Source organism: Neltuma alba, unplaced genomic scaffold (assembly GCF_004799145.2).
Source record: "Neltuma alba isolate B1F8T4 unplaced genomic scaffold, ASM479914v2 tig00010560_pilon, whole genome shotgun sequence".
Taxonomy (NCBI): domain Eukaryota; kingdom Viridiplantae; phylum Streptophyta; class Magnoliopsida; order Fabales; family Fabaceae; genus Neltuma; species Neltuma alba.
Window position 1 is genome coordinate 1,450,225 of NW_021635427.1, and position 19,557 is coordinate 1,469,781.

Sequence of the window (19,557 nt, forward strand, 5' to 3'; positions counted from 1 at the left end):
TTGATGAATTTAGAGGACCAGATGTATACATTAACCATAAAATTATTAGTTATAATAGTATGATAAAATTTAACAGAGTTTTTTTGCTAAAACCAAAAGAATTAATTTATTTGCACCATCATTGGTACTTTTGCACCTATGAAAAAATATATGGTATTTAATGCACTTTGGCTAAAAGCTTATTGGTATTTTTCCATCTTTACCCCTTTTTTTGTTTTTTTTCCCTTTTAGTTAGGGGCATTTTGATACTTTCATAAGATTAGTTTGCGCCTCACAACAACAGAAAATAACAATTGTTAGCCAAATTTAACGGAGGCATTGCTTTTTATCTGATTTTGCAAATTTATTGATACTTTTGAACCTCCGAAAAGGTTATAGTAGTAGATGCACTTTGGATAAAAGCTTGTAGGTATTTTTGCACTTTCACTCATTTTCAAAAAAACTATAATTGTTAAAAAAAATCATTTAAACTTGACTATTTTAGAATTAAAGGACCAAATACATACTTTTAAAAATTAAAAGACCAAACTGAAACATTGTATGAAGATAAATGACCAAATGTATATTTTAGTTTTTATTTCTACTTTGAAAAATTAGTATAAAACAAAAAAGAAATAGCTGGAAACAAAATACAGCTCATCTTGCTTCAGCGCAATAATGGAATCTATTATTCCTACTTCTAAAAATGTAAAATTTGCACCAAAAATACATTATTTACTTTTTCGGTAAAATTTTGAATACCGCTTAATAATCATCAACATTGTATCATTCTATGCAGTTTAATAGTCAATTCAAATTTATGACCATATTGTTGATGCGTGCGATGCACCTAATAGATGGAATGTTTCATGCACAAAAATGTATCACTATAAATTTTCAGCAATAAAATGAGGCAACAAATTAAAGATTCATCCTATCTACTAGCCATAATAATAGATATCAATAAATTCACAAATAAAATTGCAAACATAACAAGGAAATATTAAATAACTTAACTAATCCAATCCCTTGCCAGACTTGATTCTAATAATTTGCAATCGATTTTAGATTTAGATTTTAAATAATTATAAAAATAAAAACAGAAGAGAAATCTGGCAACAAATTATAATGATTATCTTACATGTTTGCAATGTGATCATAGAAATCATTTATTTCTACTTCCTAAATAGTGTAAAATTTGCAGAAGAAATACATTGTATCTTTTGCTTGGTTCAAATATAAATACCCCCTAGTCTTTATCAACATCTCATCATCTCATGTGGTTACACATTTCATTGAAATGCTATTAATCTTATGGTCCCTTCCTATTCTCTACCCAAATTTCTCACTTTTGTTCTCAATCAGGCATCTTTAAAAATTAGTGAGAGATCAGATATCCTTTTACATAATCACATTGACTCAATAATTTATCAAATATTTCTATCCCATCAGTTCATTATAGTCATGTTGTGAAGAGAGTTTGACACAAGATTTGTTGCTTTTCTAGAACTAATTGATTATTTGTGTCTAATCTCTTTTATTACATGACTCTTGTGCTGCATGAGAAGATCCAAATTTTGGAAGATATGAGGCAAAGCATAAACGGTCTACATCGCGAAGGAGCATTAACCCGTCCTTGAAACTCATCATCCAATGTCTTAGCGTTCCAATTTAGGGAGTCAATCTCACAATCAAGTCTTTTTATAGTCTCTTTCTTGAATGATGTCAAGGAAAGAACTAAACCATCCATGTTTGGCAGTGAGAGGTACAGTAGACCAAACACGCCATTTTGTATGTACCTCTTTGACATCTTTCTCACTGGTGAAACTAAACACATTATGTACATTAGAAAGATTTGCAGAGTGTTTGTTAGTCTTTCTGAACTTCTTATGCTTGTGAAGTTGCTTAATTATATTGGAACCTATTAGTAAATATTTTTGACTTTAATACTCCTCTCTCTTATTGCTACCTTGTGTATACTATCTATAACTAATGTATTACTGAATTTGTTTTGCTATTTTTTTTTTAGAAAAAAAGTCTTACAATCTGTGTCAGTATTTTAATGAAATGAAATCGAGAGTAGAGTTCCTATGTAATTTGATGGACATGAAAAACTCAACATTTTACATAAAACTGACATAGAATTGCTCAAAAACTATGCCGCTATTTTACCACCCTCCACCAGAAAGAATAACCTTCCTAATTAACGTTAAAAGTCTATTCTGTAGTAGTGAATTATTCTTAGGTAAATTAAACTCGTCTACAATTGTATTTTTTCCGCTTGTTCTTGTTCTTACTGATGAAAAGATTCAGGGTTTTAATCACACGTGTCATTTTGTGTCTAGGAGATCAATCAAATTTTAGAAAGTTCTCATCAACATACTCTATTTGATTATTTTCCAGATATCTGTTCCTTGATAATAGCAATAATCATATCAGATCAGGTGAAAAAATGTATCATATTGGTAACAAAAATAAATTAATGAAACAGCATGATTGTAATTTTTGTCAGTACATTATATATATATATTTCAATTTTTATATATGTATGATACCTTGATTTCAAATTTCTTGTATGGACTCCATTCTGAACATATATGAATTCCTTGAAAATGATGTTGTTTATAATCAATTTTAGGTTTACACTCTGCGTAATTATAAAAAGACAAAAAAGAAATAACTGGCAACAAAATACAGCGCATCTTACGTAAGTGTAATAATAGAAATCAATTATTCCTACTTTTAAAAATGTTCAATTTGCACCAGAAATATCATATATTGCACCTTCTAAACATGGATTCAATCTTTCATATGGTCTACATATCTCCACTTCCCACACCTGCATTACACAACTTAGATATCATTCTATATAGAAACTTAACGTCACCAATATAAATTTTGCGTAAAATGTTTTTCAAATTATGTATAAGAGAATACCAAGGTAGAAGAGAAGATAAATTGTAATTTTAGATTCACCTTTGATATTTCATTGATCTAATAAGGTTCTGCCATTATTCTCAACATTAAATTAATTTTTCCTTTGAAGTCATGCTAAGGACTTCTAATTTATCTGTATAAACGATTTGCTTATATGTTGAATGTCTATTGAAATATTTTGGCTGAATTATTGTATGTATAATTGAAAGCAACATGAGAAAAACATGGGTGGAACTTTCAATAAAGAGATGGTGGTTTTGAAATACAAAAATGAAGACTAAATTTTGTTAAATATGCGTGTTCTGTATATGAATTAATGTATTTGAGAATTTTAGAATATAAAATAAGTACTTTTTATCACTAAAGGAAATAGCACATAGGCTAATAAATAACCCATAACAATCATTAACATTTTCTCATCATGCTATGTGGTTTCACATTAATGATTAAAAGCAATGACATACAAGTCGCATTATACTACTTTCGGTCTTTAATATAACAGCTTATTTGACTTTTATTTTGATCCTAAATATAAGATCCCAATCTGTAATATCCCAAACTTTGTGGATTTAATTAAACCATGATGAAGGAGAACAATTTTAGAGAAATTTTTTAGATCAAGACTCTTAAAATATGGTCTAAATAATTATAAAGCTGATTTTGCAAATTTAAGACCTATTTTTTAGGAAATTCAAGAAAAATAGTTGGGAATTAATTTTTGACCTGGAATTTTTATGGAAATTATTTTAAGTGTCAAGGAAGCTATTGGATAAGGAAAATCCATATAAAATGTTGCAGATTAATTTCTAGATTTATTATACAGTTATAGAAAAATAGAGAAAGGATGAAAGTGAGGACAAAAAACCAGTTAAAGGGCAAAATAGTCCATAAAATTTTCCTCCCACCACTCTCACGTGCTGTTTCACTCTCATAACCATCATCTCCCTGCCCATTTTGACATACTGAGCCAGAGAGCGTTGAGAGAAAATGAGAGGTCGAGGAGGAGGAGGTTGATCGGAGAAGGAGAAGGGACCTTAGAACTCACATGCAACCAGTAATATAGTGTAAGGTAAGGCTCTTTAACATCTTCTTACCCTTCTTTATTCCATTTTCTGTGTTGTTGGTGAGTGGATGGTAGATTAAAAATCAGAGTTGTAAAGGAAAGCCATGGACCGAAGGAATTTATGGTAGGAAGTTGTAATTTGAAGCTTGATCAAATAAGTTTTAGTGTTGCATGTGTGTTGATTTGTTCTGTGATGTTTTCGAATCCAATGTCCCTGTTTATCTAAGTAAGTTGTCAGGTTGTTTGGGTTTGAAGGAGATGGTTTACATACTTATGTTTATCAGATTGCATGTTGAGTTTTATTTGAGATGAAGAGGATTTGAATTTGGAAATTTTTGCTACTGAGGAAAGTTGAATGCTTTTAGAGTTACTCTAGTTTTTCTATAGTTTGAAACAGGGGATTTGTTGGTTCAAATTGTGGCTTCAATTTCTTCCTTCTCTTAAGGAATAATGCTGGATTTTGTTGAGATGGAAGGAGAAGAATGAAGTATCGTGCATGTGTGTGTGTGTGAATATATACATATAGCTGCCCTGTTTTGTATGCACTTGGAGTGTTGAAATTGAAGTTGGAAGCTGGAAATAATTTCCAGAATTTCTAGCAGGCACTACAAGAAAATGTTGAAGTAGCAGCGGAACATTTCTAGCGGTTCAACTAAACCGCTAGAAATTCCAAATATCTCTAGCGGTTTCCCTAAAAAGTGCTGCAAAATACAGACGGTTTGACTATTGCCCGCACATTTCTAGCAGTTACCACCTAACCGCTAGAAAATTAGAGCTAGAAAATTCCCCGGGCTTTGGCGGGAACTTGGCGCCAAATTTGTAGCGTTTACTTTCTAGCGGTTCAGGCCAATAAACCGCTAGAAACCTAAAAATTCTAGCGGTTGATGCATGAACCGGTAGAAATATTTTTCATTCCCCGAGAAGTTTACAAATTTCTAGCGGTTCGGGCCAGAACCGCTAGAAATTCTGGCGGTTCTGGACCGAACCGCCAGAAATTCTGGCGGTTCTGGACCGAACCGCCAGAAATTCTGGCGGTTCTGGACCGAACCGCTAGCCAATTCCCGAGGCACATGTGACCGTTGGGAATTCCTAGCGGTTCGGCCCAAAACCGCTAGAAATTTCTAGCGGTTTGGACTGAACCGCTAGGATTTCTCGGTCTATATATACCCCCCCACACTCTCACTTCTTCAATCGTTCTGGAAGCGAAGCTCTGCTGAATTTTCTCCACAAACATATTCGAGTTCTGATTCAGTTGCAGATCCTTATTTTCAGGTAAAAATAGTAATTTATTGATAAATACTTTTTATTTTATGTTTTATTTTATTTATTTTATTATGTTGTAGCTTATAAATAATTTTTCTTTTTATTTCATTTATAAATAATTACTATTTATTGTTATTAGGATGACTCGTCGACACGGGAAAGACCCAGTTGATCCTGAGAGAGCTGGACCCAGTGAAGTTCATCATGATGCTGGTGAGCCATTCCCCAGCATTCATGACTACGATCTTAGCGAGGAGGATATCCTCAGTTTTATGGAGCAGGATGATGTTGAGCGGACTGAGGAAGCTCATTTTACTGGGGATGAGCAACCCCATGCTGATGCTGATGCTACTGACGAGGAGGAGGAGGAGGAGCAGGATCAGGGGAATGAGTATCCCCAGGCTGCGCAGCGTCCTGCTCCGAGACGTCAGGCTGGTTATGAGGTGGAATTTGTCGGTAAGTATTTATTTAACTTTTTAAAGTTTTGATCAGTATTTAATTTATATAGAAATTGTATTAATTTATTGATATATAATTTATTTCTTAATTAAATTTTGCAGACACTGAGGGGAACAGGTCCTATCGGAGGCTGACAGCCAGAGAGCTGTCTATGATGACGAGCGGACGAGTGGTTGTGCCGCTCAATGAGTTGGGCCAACCGACGAAGAAAGGTGGCCAGTTGTACAACAAGTACGTGCGCCTCCTTAGACAGCAGTGGACGCTGTTCCCCATCTACGTGCAGGACTGGAAGAAGATCACCTCAGACAAGAAGCAACAAGACTGGGAAATAATGAAGGTAATATAAAATTGTTATTTATAATTTTTTTTAATTTAAATAAATGATTATATATTTTGTTTTCAAATAATTTAATTGTTTGATTATAATTTTTTATTTATTTAATTTGTTTGTTATTTATAATATTTTTAAAAGTAGTTAAATGAATATATATATTTTTTTATTTAAATTATTTAAAAGTAGTTAAATGAAAATAATTTGTTATTGATTTCATTAATTTATTACTTATAATAATTTTAAATTTAGTTGAGTAAAAATATTTTTCATTTAAATGACTTAATTGTTTAATTATTATTTGTTTTTGATTAATTTATATTTTATTTATAATATTCTTAAATTAGTTAAAAACTAATTATTTGTTTTTTATTATTGAAATTGCTTAATTATTTGTTTAAATTTGTTATTTAGTTAATTTATTATTTTAATCATAGAGTAAATTTATTCTAGGGGAGGAGTTGAGGGCTGACACGATCAAGAGGCTCGGGATGGCATGGAAGAACAGGAGGGCCGACCTGTGGAGGGAGAAGAAAGGTGACGGGACGAGGCCCCTCCAGGAGATACTGGCAGATGTACCTGGTGGAGTCCCGGACCAAGACTGGTCTAGTTACGTCTATTTTAGGATGACGGCTGACCAGATGGTATGATAATATTGTATTAATTATAATTTCTTTATTTTTTATCCGACTTGACTCATTTAATTTAATTTTTTTACATTTTGCTTCAGGCTCTTTCTAGGAGAAATGCTGGGAGCGTCAGGCATCAGACGATACGTCATAGGGCTGGATCCAGGAGCTTTGCGATCACTTATGACGAGATTGTGAGTACTTGAAATAAATTTATTAAATATGTATATGTATTTAATTTGTAACTAATTATTTCTTTGATTTCATTTACAGAGAGAAAAGACGCAGCAGGAGCGGGGATACACGCCCACTTATGGCGAGATGTGGCCGATGGTGTATAGACCCCGAGACGGGCGTGCATCGGATGAGGTTGAGGAGATAGCGGTAAGTAATAAATTAAATATTAATATAATATCACAGTGTAGATATCATTATATTATAATTAACTTCTTTATATTAATTTTGGTAGGCACGGATGACTCAGGTCGATTCCGAGTTGCGTGAGTCTCAGGGGTCTGCCTTGGATCCCACCGCCTCACTTTTAGCGGGTCGTGGCCGGCCGCAGCACCCTGGTCGAGTTAGCGGGCTTGGACTTGGACTTACACCGACTAGGTTGCCCCGCTCAAGTGGCGCTGGCCCTTCATATACTGCTGGGAGCTCTCATGCGAGTGCGAAGCGGCCGGGTTCCTCATCCTCAGAGGAATTGCGAGAGGAGCTCAGACAAGAGTTCGAGGCCAGGATCGTGGAGCGTGATCGTCAGCTCCAGACGCAGCTTGACCAGCTCTTGGCAGCTGCTACGGCTCTGCGTCATGTGGTGGTCAGTATAGCTCCAAACATCTCGGTTCCTGACATCCCCGACCTACACATGCCACCAGTCCCGCCCCTACCCCCCATCCGCCAGTCCAGTCCCGCAGGTTGAGCGGCCTGCCCACCCCCAGCCGGAGGATTCAGCAGAGGATGATCACGATGATGCTGCTTCTGCCCCCCACCCATGATTTGCTTTCATTGTATCGGATTTTATTAGAATCTTGATTTTACGGTTTTATATACTATTTAGATATTTATTTAAATTTTATATTTATTTGTTTACTTTATTGATTTATTTCTATAATTTTATTTATGTCAAGTACTAATTAATATTGAAATATTTATTTATTTATTACAACATCAACATTACAATTTATTAAACACGTTAAACATGTTAATTAATCAAAATAATTCTATAATCATTTATTAATTTAATAAATATTTATTTTTGTATGTTATTAATTTATTGTGCGGTATTTCTATTTAATATTTAAAAATAATGTCGTTTGTAGCGGTTCAAAAACCGTTAGAAAATTCAACTGGATTTTAAGCATCGTGAAACTTTCTAGCGGTTCGTGTAAACCGCTAGAAAATTATCCAATTTTCTAGCGGTTCTTGGCCTAAATTTCTAGCGGTTTTATAACCGCTAGAAAATTCTCACAAAATTCCCGTTAAACCGCTAGAAATTTCTATCGGTTTGTAACCGATATTTAGAATTTCTAGCGGTTAATAACCGCTGGAAAATGAAAATTTCCGTTAAAACCGCTACAAATTTGTAGCGGTTTTGTAACCGCTACAAAAAAATGACCGTTCCACCAGCCTCCTTTATAAGCTGAAGCACTCCAACTGAATTCCATTTTAACTTCTCTTTGAGCTCTGTGTCATATTTTCACGAAATTTGAGCATTATTAGTGATGGATAGGTCGTGGATCAACTTGCACCGGTCGACTCCGCAATACTTGGCTGGTCTAAACTATTTCTTGGATTTTGCTTTCGCCAATGCTGCCGTAAATGGTAAGATTCAGTGTCCCTGTCCTAAATGTAATTTCAAAAAGTGGCATCCCAAAGATATTGTTAGGGAACATTTAATCTTTAAGCCTTTTCCGCGAGAGTACGTATTTTGGCAACTACATGGGGAACGGCTAGATATGGGTGCTGAGTCAGTGCCAGTAGTTTCACGGATGGGAGTTCGAGTGGATGAAGCCGATGCCGTGAATGATGCTGTGCGTGATGCTTTTGGTGTTCACGAAAGCTCGAATCCCAACGAAGATGAAGTAGAGGGACCTCAACCGGAGTTTCTAAGAAACGAAACTGCTCGGGAATTTTTTGACCTCATGACCGAAGCTGACAAGCCTCTTTATTCTGGGTGTACAAAGTATTCGAAGTTGTCATTCTTGGTGAGGCTGTATCACATCAAATGCTTGTGCGGTATGACTGACAAGGCGATGTCTATGTTGCTGGAATTACTGGGAGATGCTTTCCCCCAAGCTGAATTCCCTCCATCTTTTTACGAAGCAAAAAAGATTATTAACAAGCTTGGCTTGAACTATAAGAAGATAGATGCATGCCCAAACGACTGTATGCTATACTGGGGAGATGATGCCAACAAAGAGATTTGTACGAGATGCAAGACGTCACGCTATAAGTCGGTACGGAAGGGCAAGAAGCAAAAGAAGAAACCGGCCAAAATTCTCAGGTACAAATTATTACAATGTGTTACTTGTTCCGTCTCTAAAAATATTCGATATTTGAAATTCTTAAAACAATTGATTATGTCATCAATTTTCTTAAATTGAGTCAATATTTAGTATTTAAATATTCGGTATTTTAAATTTTTAATATATTATTTTCTTAGATACTTTCCTTTGAAACCACGGTTGCAAAGAATGTATATGTCATCAAAAATGGCTCAGCACATGAGGTGGCACGCGACTGAGGAAAACCTAGATGGTAGGTTAAGGCACCCACGAGACTCGGAGGCGTGGAAAGCGTTTGATGCGAAATTTCCAGACTTTGCCAATGATCCTAGAAATGTACGTCTTGCATTGGCAACCGATGGTTTTAATCCCTTCGGAAACATGAGCACAAGTTACAGTATCTGGCCGGTGGTGTTAATTCCATACAATCTACCACCTTGGATGTGCATGAAGCAGAGCTCCTTTTTGCTTTCCATGATCATTCCTGGCAAGAAAGCACCAGGAAATGATATTGACGTATACCTGCAACCGTTGATACACGAATTGATCGACCTATGGACGAATGGTGTTGAGGCATATGACTCACATGACAAGCAACTATTCAATCTCCGTGCAGCCTTGATGTGGACAATAAGTGATTTTCCCGGTTTGGGAACTTTGTCTGGCTGGAATGTGCATACTGGGTTGGCCTGTCCTGAGTGCAATTTTGATTCTGTGCCATGTCGCCTTCCACACAGTCGCAAGTGGTGCTTCATAGGACATCGACGGTTCCTTGATTCCAAGCACAGACTTAGATTGCAACGGATTCGCTTCGATGGGAAACAGGAGAAGAGAGATCCTCCTGTTACTTTGTCTGGTATGGATATTTTGCGGCAGTTAGAAGATGTTCATGTCGAGTTTGGTAAGAGTGTGGATCCCGAACGATTGGGACGACGATCTCGTGGGACATCTGATACGCAACCTATGCAATGGCGGAAGAGAAGCATATTTTTCACTCTTCCTTATTGGGAATCTAATTTGCTACGACACAGTTTGGATGTTATGCACATTGAAAAAAATGTGTGCGATAATGTGCTATATACGTTGCTCAATGAAGCTGGAAAGTCCAAAGACCATCTCGCAGCTAGAAAAGATTTACGGGCCTGGGGAATTCGTGAAGAGGCTTGGCCTGATGAAAACGACAAGTTTCAGCCAGCTAAATTCACCTTGACAAAGCAGAACAAGGATATCTTCCTCTCGACGTTGAAGAACATAAAAGTACCAGATGGATATTCTAGCAACATCTCAAGGTGTATCGATCTGCAGGCTCGAAAGGTTACTGGGTTGAAAAGTCATGACTCTCATGTTCTTATGCAACAGTTACTTCCATTGGCCTTGAAAAACACACTTCCTTCTGATGTATCGGTGGTTTTGGTAGAATTATGTTCATTTTTCAAGAAGTTGTGTGCGAAGGTCTTGGTAGCGGAAGAGCTTGATCAGCTGCAAAATAAAATTATTCTTACACTTTGTCACTTGGAGATGATATTTCCTCCATCATTCTTTACTGTTATGGTTCACTTGACTGTCCACCTTGTTCGAGAAGCAAAGGTTGCTGGCCCAGTTCACTATCGATGGATGTACCCTATAGAGAGGTACTAGATTATCTTTTATTCCCGCCTCTTTAAATTCACATTGTTCTTTCATTTACTCGTAATTATTAATGCAATTTTAACTTACAGGTACTTGGGAAAATTAAAATCATATGTTAGGAATAAGGCATGGCCTGAGGGGTCAATAGCAGAAGGTTATTCCGGAGATGAGGTCCTAACTTTCTGTTCGAGGTACTTTGATGACATGGAGACATCTTTTAACCGCCCGCGTCGCGTAGATGATTCTCCTCCTGGTCCTTCCACGTCAACTTTATTTCCTCCTGTTGGGAAACCAGTTGGAGGATATGAATTCTTCAGACTCACTCCTACAGAGAAACTCCAGGCACACAGACACGTTTTGATAAATTGCAGCCAAGTTGAACCCTTCATGCAGTAAGTATATATATCATATAAGCTCACTAGCTTTTACACTTTATATTTGTTTCTTACTGACTCTTCTAACAAATTACACTTTACTATAGTGAGTTTAGGAGTTATCTCAGGCGTCAGCTACGGGGCCGTGCGCGTTCTGCTGACATTGATAAAAGAGTCCACAAAGAGTTTCCCAGTTGGTTTACACGTCGAATACGTAATGACAACAGCCCATACACAGATGAATTCAAAGCTCTTTCTCTCGGTCCGTTAGACCATGCACGAAGGTTTACCGCGTACAATGTCAACGGCTTCAAGTTCTGTACGGTTGGACGTGATCAGGGATTGCTCACACAAAACTCTGGAGTTTGCGGGACATTCGGAACGAGATGTTATGCTAGCAGTAGTGATGGCGATATGCGCTTTGGAGGCGTCACTTACTATGGAAAGCTAATTGACATTATTGAGTTGAGTTACCAGCTTTTCACCGTGACACTGTTCAAATGCTCCTGGGCAAATACGACAACTTCACGGGGACTCGCTACTGACCATTTGGGCATCACCTCAGTCAATTTCTCTAGACTTATTCATACGGGGGCATCTGAAGATGATGAGCCATATATCCTTGCTTCTGAGGCACACCAAATTTACTATGTCGAGGACGAGAAACATAAAGACTGGAATATGGTCGTTCACCTCAAGCCACGGGATCTTTACGATATGGGTGATGGTGACATTATTTACGACAGTGAACCCTTCCAACCCTCGAATTTTGAAGACTTCTTTCCTCAAGGAGATGATAATTTGCCATTTATCAGGTACACGTCTTTTCTTAAATTATTTAAATAATTAACTACTAATTACTAATTTTTTCCAAATACAATATAAATTTAACAAATTTTTTTAAAATGTGTCCTTTCAGGCCGGATGATGATGGAGAATAGCAGCATCCAAAATAAATTATTTAAAAAAATTTTCGTCCATAAATACATATGTATAAATTAAAATTCGTACAGTTTTTTTAAAAATAAAAAAAATTTCATTTGTAGCGGTTACATAACCGCTACAAATTTTTTTCACGAAATTGTAATTTGTAGCGGTTACCAACCGCTACAAATGTATTTTCACGGAATTGCATTTGTAGCGGTTAATAACCGCTACAAATGTATTATCACGAAAACTTTACGGAATTGTAATTTGTAGCGGTTATTAACCGCTACAAAATACATATCTGTAAATTAAAATTCGTTCAGATTTTAAAAAATAAAAAATACTAAATTTCTAGCGGTTAATAACCGCTACATCTATAACCGCTACGAAATACTAGCGCTTATATATACGCTAGAAAATGAATAACAGCTACAAAATGCAATAAAACGCTACAAAAACACCGCTACAAATGTGTTGCTGATCTCTATAAATACCATATCTTCTCTACATTCATTTACTCCATCTCTTTTCCTTCCTCTCCTATTCTTCTTCATAATTCTCTCTTTTTTTCTTACTATCTCATATGGTGGTTTTTTTCTCTTTACTCTATGGTAAGTGAATTTTATTTTATAATTCATTATATCTTTTATTTGTTTTTATTTAAAATTTACTAACATATTTATTTCTCCTTTCCTTTCAGATTTTTCTTCTCCACACTTGTCATGCCCTCCTCAACTGATTCAAATACTCATCAACCTAATACTATAGGTTCAATATTACAAAATATATCATCTTCAATTCAACTATCTTATTAAATATTCAATTAAATTATCTTAGTAAATTAAATTCACTTCTTTTGACACATTCATCATTTAATTACATATTTTTTATTACAAAATTTGAATATATAAAATGTAACATATAACTAATTATACAAATTAACAAAAATTCTTCAACATAATTTATTTAATGGTTTTTAAAATTATAATATGAAAAACCATAAATTTTTTTTTCTGGCACGGTAAACATTTCTAGCGGTTCCGAACCGCTAGAAATATTTCGTCAAATTTAAATTTTGCGCCAAAATTTCTAGCGGTTCAAACCGCTAGAAAAGTTTTCCCCGCCATTCCTAAAATTCAATTGGCGGGAAAATTTAATTTCCCAAACATTTCTAGTGGTTATTCCAAACATTTCTAGCGGTTCTGTAACCGCTAGTAATTTTCGCGGGCTACTGAAATTATTTAATTCCCGGCAAAATGGATTTCGTTTTGCAGGTTTCTAGCGGTTATAAAACCACTAGAAATTTTTTTCCGGGAACTTTTCTAGCGGTTTTATAACCGCTAGGAATGTTTCTCCTTCAGATATTTTCTAGCGGTTAGAAACCGCTAGAAATTTTCTATCGTTTTGACCATGATGTGTAGCGGTTGCGATAACCGCTAGAAATTTTTTCTTGCACCTGTTTTTCTAGCGGTTTCCTTAACCGCTACAAATTTGATTTGTTGCGGTTAAAACCGCTAGAAATGTAACACTCTAACCGCTAGAATTAACATATTTTTTTGTAGTGAGGGCAGTAAGAAGTTTATAGATGAAAGGGAAATAATTGTGAAGGTGTTTTAATACCCTTCCAAGCTAGACAATAGTCTTAAGTGCCTAAATCATAATTGAGATCTAAATGGCGGCAGAAGAAGAAAATTGAAAGCTGGTTTGTTTAAAGAAAATATACATGGTGCTTTAGAGGATAGTGATATTAGCAAGATTAGTGGATGGTTAACCTATATAGCTTGTCTAATATGGACTTGATAAATTAAAAATAAGGTTTGATTGGAAATGATTAAACATGCCTATGGGTGAGTTGGAGCAATGAAATTGAATCTATGACAAAAGGGAGTTTGGTTCGGCCATCTTGAGAGTAATATGTAGGAATTTGGGGAAGGTGCTGGAATTTTGTAATTTGGAGCCTAAAAATCAATTCTTCAAGTCAAGAAGGAAAGATAAGCAAAACAAGTTGTGAAGTATAAGGGAAATAGATAAGTTTATATAATTGATTATAAGGAATTCAAGCTATGATGAATATGTCATGTCAATACAATAGTTAAGCATTTATATACTTACTAATATATATATATATATATATATATCCTTGCCTTAATAATATATAGGTTTGATATTTGCCCAAGTCCATTGAGAAAGGAGCCAAGAAGGAAGCAAGGGGAAGGTAGTACGAAAGAAAAAGCAAAAAGTAGTAACTCTTCTTCTTTAATGTGATTGTGCATTGATTGTCGCATGCTTAGATGTGCCATTATGCTTATTGTACATGAAAACATGTAAATTGCCTTTGCATGATATGATTTGTCATGACAATATGCGCTGGTTTCCATTTATTTTGGAACGTGGGCATGATAATTAGCGACTGGTTATGTACATGTATGATGTTTGTGCATTATTGATTATATTCGGTTGCAAGGTATTGTTCTCTTTGGCCTAAGTAGCATATTTGTTTGTAATCTTGTATGATTACATGAAGGAATTTTGTTACTACTAGGATTCTTTAGAATCTCAGGAAGTAGTGATTGGTGGAGCTTAAAGATGAAGTAAGCTAAAGATCTTTTGTGTATATATTTTGCTTAAAATGTTTCTTATATTTTACTATTTTGGAGTAAAGATATAATATATAGATATTTTGTTATGTAAATATTTCTCCATAAGGAGGTGGCTAAGGGCAGATAAACTATAGTGACCGCTATTGATAGAAATGGCCTAGTTGGTGATGTATAGTTATTATGCAAAGATTATGTATATGAGTATATGTACCCTTTTGTATGGGTCAGTGGTTAGGGTATTAAATGTTAAGCCCTGCCAGTTATATATTTTATCAATTATAGGTTGCTTTGAAAGTAAGTGGGAAAAAAAATTGTTCTTCCCATTACTGAAACTTGGCTCTTAGTGGTTTGAGGTTAAATAAAATAATCCTACTGGTAGATGGATGTAAGGTGCTATACAATCCATTTTGTATCTCATATTTATCTATTTTTTTTCCAATATAGTCCTCGTAATAATGGTAATTCTAGCTAATATACTTGATTCGTAAGGATAATTTAGGAAAAACAACACTTATTTATTACAAATAACTAAATTAACTAATTTTCTTAATCTACTCAAATTAACCAACTAGTTCTTATATTAAAGACCAAAGGCAATACAATATAATTACATGTTTTATTCATATCTAATAGCTAATTCAAATTTTTTATCAGGGTTAATATAATGATTAGTCCTCACACTTTCTATTCATTTTGGTTTTGGTCCCTGAAGTTTGGAACCCTTGGTTTTAGTCCTTTAAGTTTGCTCTGTTTAAAACGTTAATCCTTGTATTTTTAAAAGAATTTGGTGTCACATTTAACACTGTTAAATATGTTGACATGTCACTAACTTTACTAAATATGTTGATGTAGAAGCAAGTCGACTAGCTGAGGTGGTTTTTTAAAAATAAAATTAAAAATTAAAAAAAGATAGTTGACTTAAACCCACTAAAATAATTCTTGATGGAAGGAAAGAGGACCATTAACGATTAAAAAAATTAAAGAGAAAGGAATAAGCAGAAAATAGTTTACCTGGATGTTTAAAAAGGAAAAAGAAAAGTGAGAACAAAATGCATGAGCCTCTTATTTCAAACAATTATCGCAACATCACAAAGGAAAGGGGTTAGGGCAAAATCCATCGCACCATCACACCAAAGCCACACATACTCCACACCAGACTTCAATGCTCCAGAGATTCACATTAGACATTTGTGCTAGTCACTCTGTTTAACGCTTTTTGCAAGGATGCTTAATGGCTTCTAGTAGAAGCTCTTCCTTATACAATGGGTTCAGAAGAACAGGTGAAAAGAGGGTTGAAAGATGCAAATGTGGAGATAAAATGATAATTCTCACTTCATAGACAGAGCAAAACTATGGAAGGAGGTTTGTTAAGTGTCCCAATTATAAGGTTAGTAGATGAAATTTATTTAGTTATATGATAGAATTAGTGTGATGAAGAATTTTTTGACTAATTAAATGGGTTTTGTGTCTTCGTGTTATATATAGAAGCGCTGGGGATGCAATTATTTTGATTGATTTGATGGACCAATTGATAATCAAATTTCAGACGAGTTGAAGATTTTAGACGAGTTGAAAAAGTTGAAGGAAGATAATAGTAATGTTAGATGGAGGTTGAAGCGGCTGGAAAGTGCCATATATATATTGATTGTTATCAATATGTATTTGATTTAGAAAGTGTTGAATGTCTAAGTGTCAAGCTAGAATATATAACTAAATGTCTATTTGACTTGGAAAGCTTTTGTTGATGCTTGTATGCTCTAATTTGTGGAATTGAGTTGGTTTTAGATAAAATATTGGCTTATGCTGTTATTTTTCATTTTCTTTACCAAAATGATTTACCTTTTGTTAGAAAGTGTGGGCTCCATGACTTGCTCTGGTTCTCTTCCATGTCGTGACCAAGTTTAAAGGATAAACACATGGCCACCAAATAACACTTTCCTAATAACATCTCTAGAATAGAACAATAATATCATAACAACATCATACTTAAAGGCAACAAGTAGCAATATATGAATATCTCTCTAGAATAAAATAATGATATCATAACAACATCATACTTAAAGGCAACAAGTAGCAATATATTAGTATCTTTGATGACACATCTCTATATTATGCTCTGGAAACATTAAGGCTGATTAGAGTTCTACTTGTCTCCATATTAACATCCATGTGCATGCTGTCATGTAAGTTCAGCAAATAAAATAGAAAGGAAATTGAAAATATTACACAAAACACATATAAATGATGGCCACATGTTATTACATGCAAGGGATATGTGGCATAACCACATCCAAAATCTAAGTTATGTCACATTACATCCAAAATATATTGTCATCAAAATATTATATCAAGGAAGTCATTGAGTCATTACACTCAACATCTATTTGTGCTAAATTAAGTAGTAAATCTCCTAAATTGCATCCTAAATCAATGTTGAGTGCTCTCTGGAGGAGTTGCATTAATGGACTCTTGTGTGCAATATTGTGAATTCCGTTTGAATTGCAGCTTAAGAGGATGTGTCTTTTTTGGTGGTTTCTTCCTTGTAATACTATTACTTGTTGATGGCTCCTTAACACTTGTATATTGTCGCCTTTCCTTTTCAGTACTTGGAGTGCCCTTATCTGGTCCCTTTTTTCTTTTTTTTTATTGGCCTCCAAGGACGCTTGTGATATATTGGAGGATCAATAGGTCCACCATTAGCTTTCTCTCACATGTGCTCTCCATTGATAGGCTCTATTATGGGATAGTAACAACCCACAAAAGATTACAAGGTTAAGTACTTGTCCACATAGTTATGTAAGTCCTCCCTCATTAAATATATGCAAGCAATGTCATGTCTATAATATAATTATATATAGATTCAAACCAATAAATAAATATGCTACACTAACATAACTATATATCAGACTTGAAAGAATCAAATATATGACAATGGTGTTTATTGAAAATATTCATTTCCCACATTCACATAAATAAAATCAAATCCCACTAACTGATCCTAAAAGATACATGAATAAGTAAGGGATTATGCTGAAAAGAATTCAGTGTGGGTATTAATTTAATGAGGAATCTACCTAGAAAAAAAGTTATTATAACTTAATACAGTATGCTCAAGAAAAAAATTCAACATAGTCTAGCATTAAATTACCTACATGAGATTCCATTTAATTACCACCAATAACATCTGCAACATCTATCAATAAGATCTACCTTGAACTTATGCCTATTAAATGAAACCTCAAATTGTTTGTTACTGACATATCTTACTTCCCACTTTTGACACTCTTCAATTTCTTTGTCTAATCTTTTACAAGGTTGTAGGCACACTATCCCCTTATCAAGATACTTCTCAGCTTTCAGATGATTTTTAGCAAATTTTGTCATAACATATGTTTGAATCTAATCAAGTACACTCATGATTGAAAGTTCTCTGGCCTCAAGTTATCTTCCATTAAATGACTCTGTGATGCTACTGGTAATCATATCACATTTGCAAGTCTCACCAAAGTGAGACTTGGTCCAACAAGATAGAGGGTTCCTCATCAAATGATCATGTGCTCCATTTAAGACCACGTTCAACTCATTCATCTATTATGTCCATTCAACTTCCATAGTGGCCTTGGCAGTATGAAGGACTAAATCACTAATCATGGTTCCTCCTCCGTATTTTGCTTTGATATTTACATACAAATGCCTTATACAAAATTGATGTTCTGCACCTTCAAGTAACTCTTTAAATGCAGGAACAAGACCCTGTAAATGATTCATTTGCTTAAGTAGGTATTTATTTATTGCACTAATTAATATAACTGAAAATACAAACCTAAATATAAGTAAAGTACCCTTTGTTGGTTAGATATGAACACCCATTTTTGTTCTCGCATGTTGCCAATATCATTAAATAGATTGTTTAGAAACCACATCCATGAGTCTCTATTCTCTTCCTCAACCATAGCCTAAGCTAAAGGAAAATATTGGTCATCATTGCCATCTCGCTATACAGCTATAAGTAGTATTCCTGCATATAGATCCTTCCAAAAATATCAATCCAAGCCAATAATTGGCCTACATCCTACTAAAAAGTCTCACTTCACATCACTTATGCACTCATAAATTCTTTTAAAAACCAAAGGGCAATCCATATATAGTGGATCAGTGACTAAAGAAAAAGTTGTCTCTAGGTTACATCTTCTCACTTCATTACAACAATCCCTTAACTTAGGATATTGCTCCTTGTAATCTCCATCAATAATTGCCTTTGCCCTTTTCCTTGCCATATATGCCTTCTACACAGACACATCAACCATGTAATGGTTCTTCAATGATGCAATCACATCCGCCAACTTTATATTCTCATTTGTCTTCATAATGTTCACTATTTTTTCCGAAATCCACTTGTAATTGGCATTCTTCTCCTTTATGAATACCCCACATGTGTGTTTTTTAGCGTGGAGTGTCTTCAGCCGGTATCTAAATTCACTTGTTACTTAACTAACAAATATTAACTATTTACATTCTTCTTGTGCATATTTCACTTAGCACCTCACCTTATCACTTTTTATAAATATCACCTCATATTTGTTGAGCAAGGCATACTCTCTTACGGCATCTTTAAATTAACTAATAGAAGTAAACTACGTCCCTAACTTAAAATGGAAGTCTTTACACATCTCAGATGGTTTGTATGTTCGATTGTTCACAAAACTCACTCTCTCATCCTCTTCTTTAACAAGCTCCTTGAATTCATATAAGATAACATGGCTAAAATCTCCTAGTCTCTCACCTCAACTTAGCTATTTTGCTCCCCTTCATTTGGTTGCACTCTCATCAATTGTGAACTACAAATAACTTACTATAATATA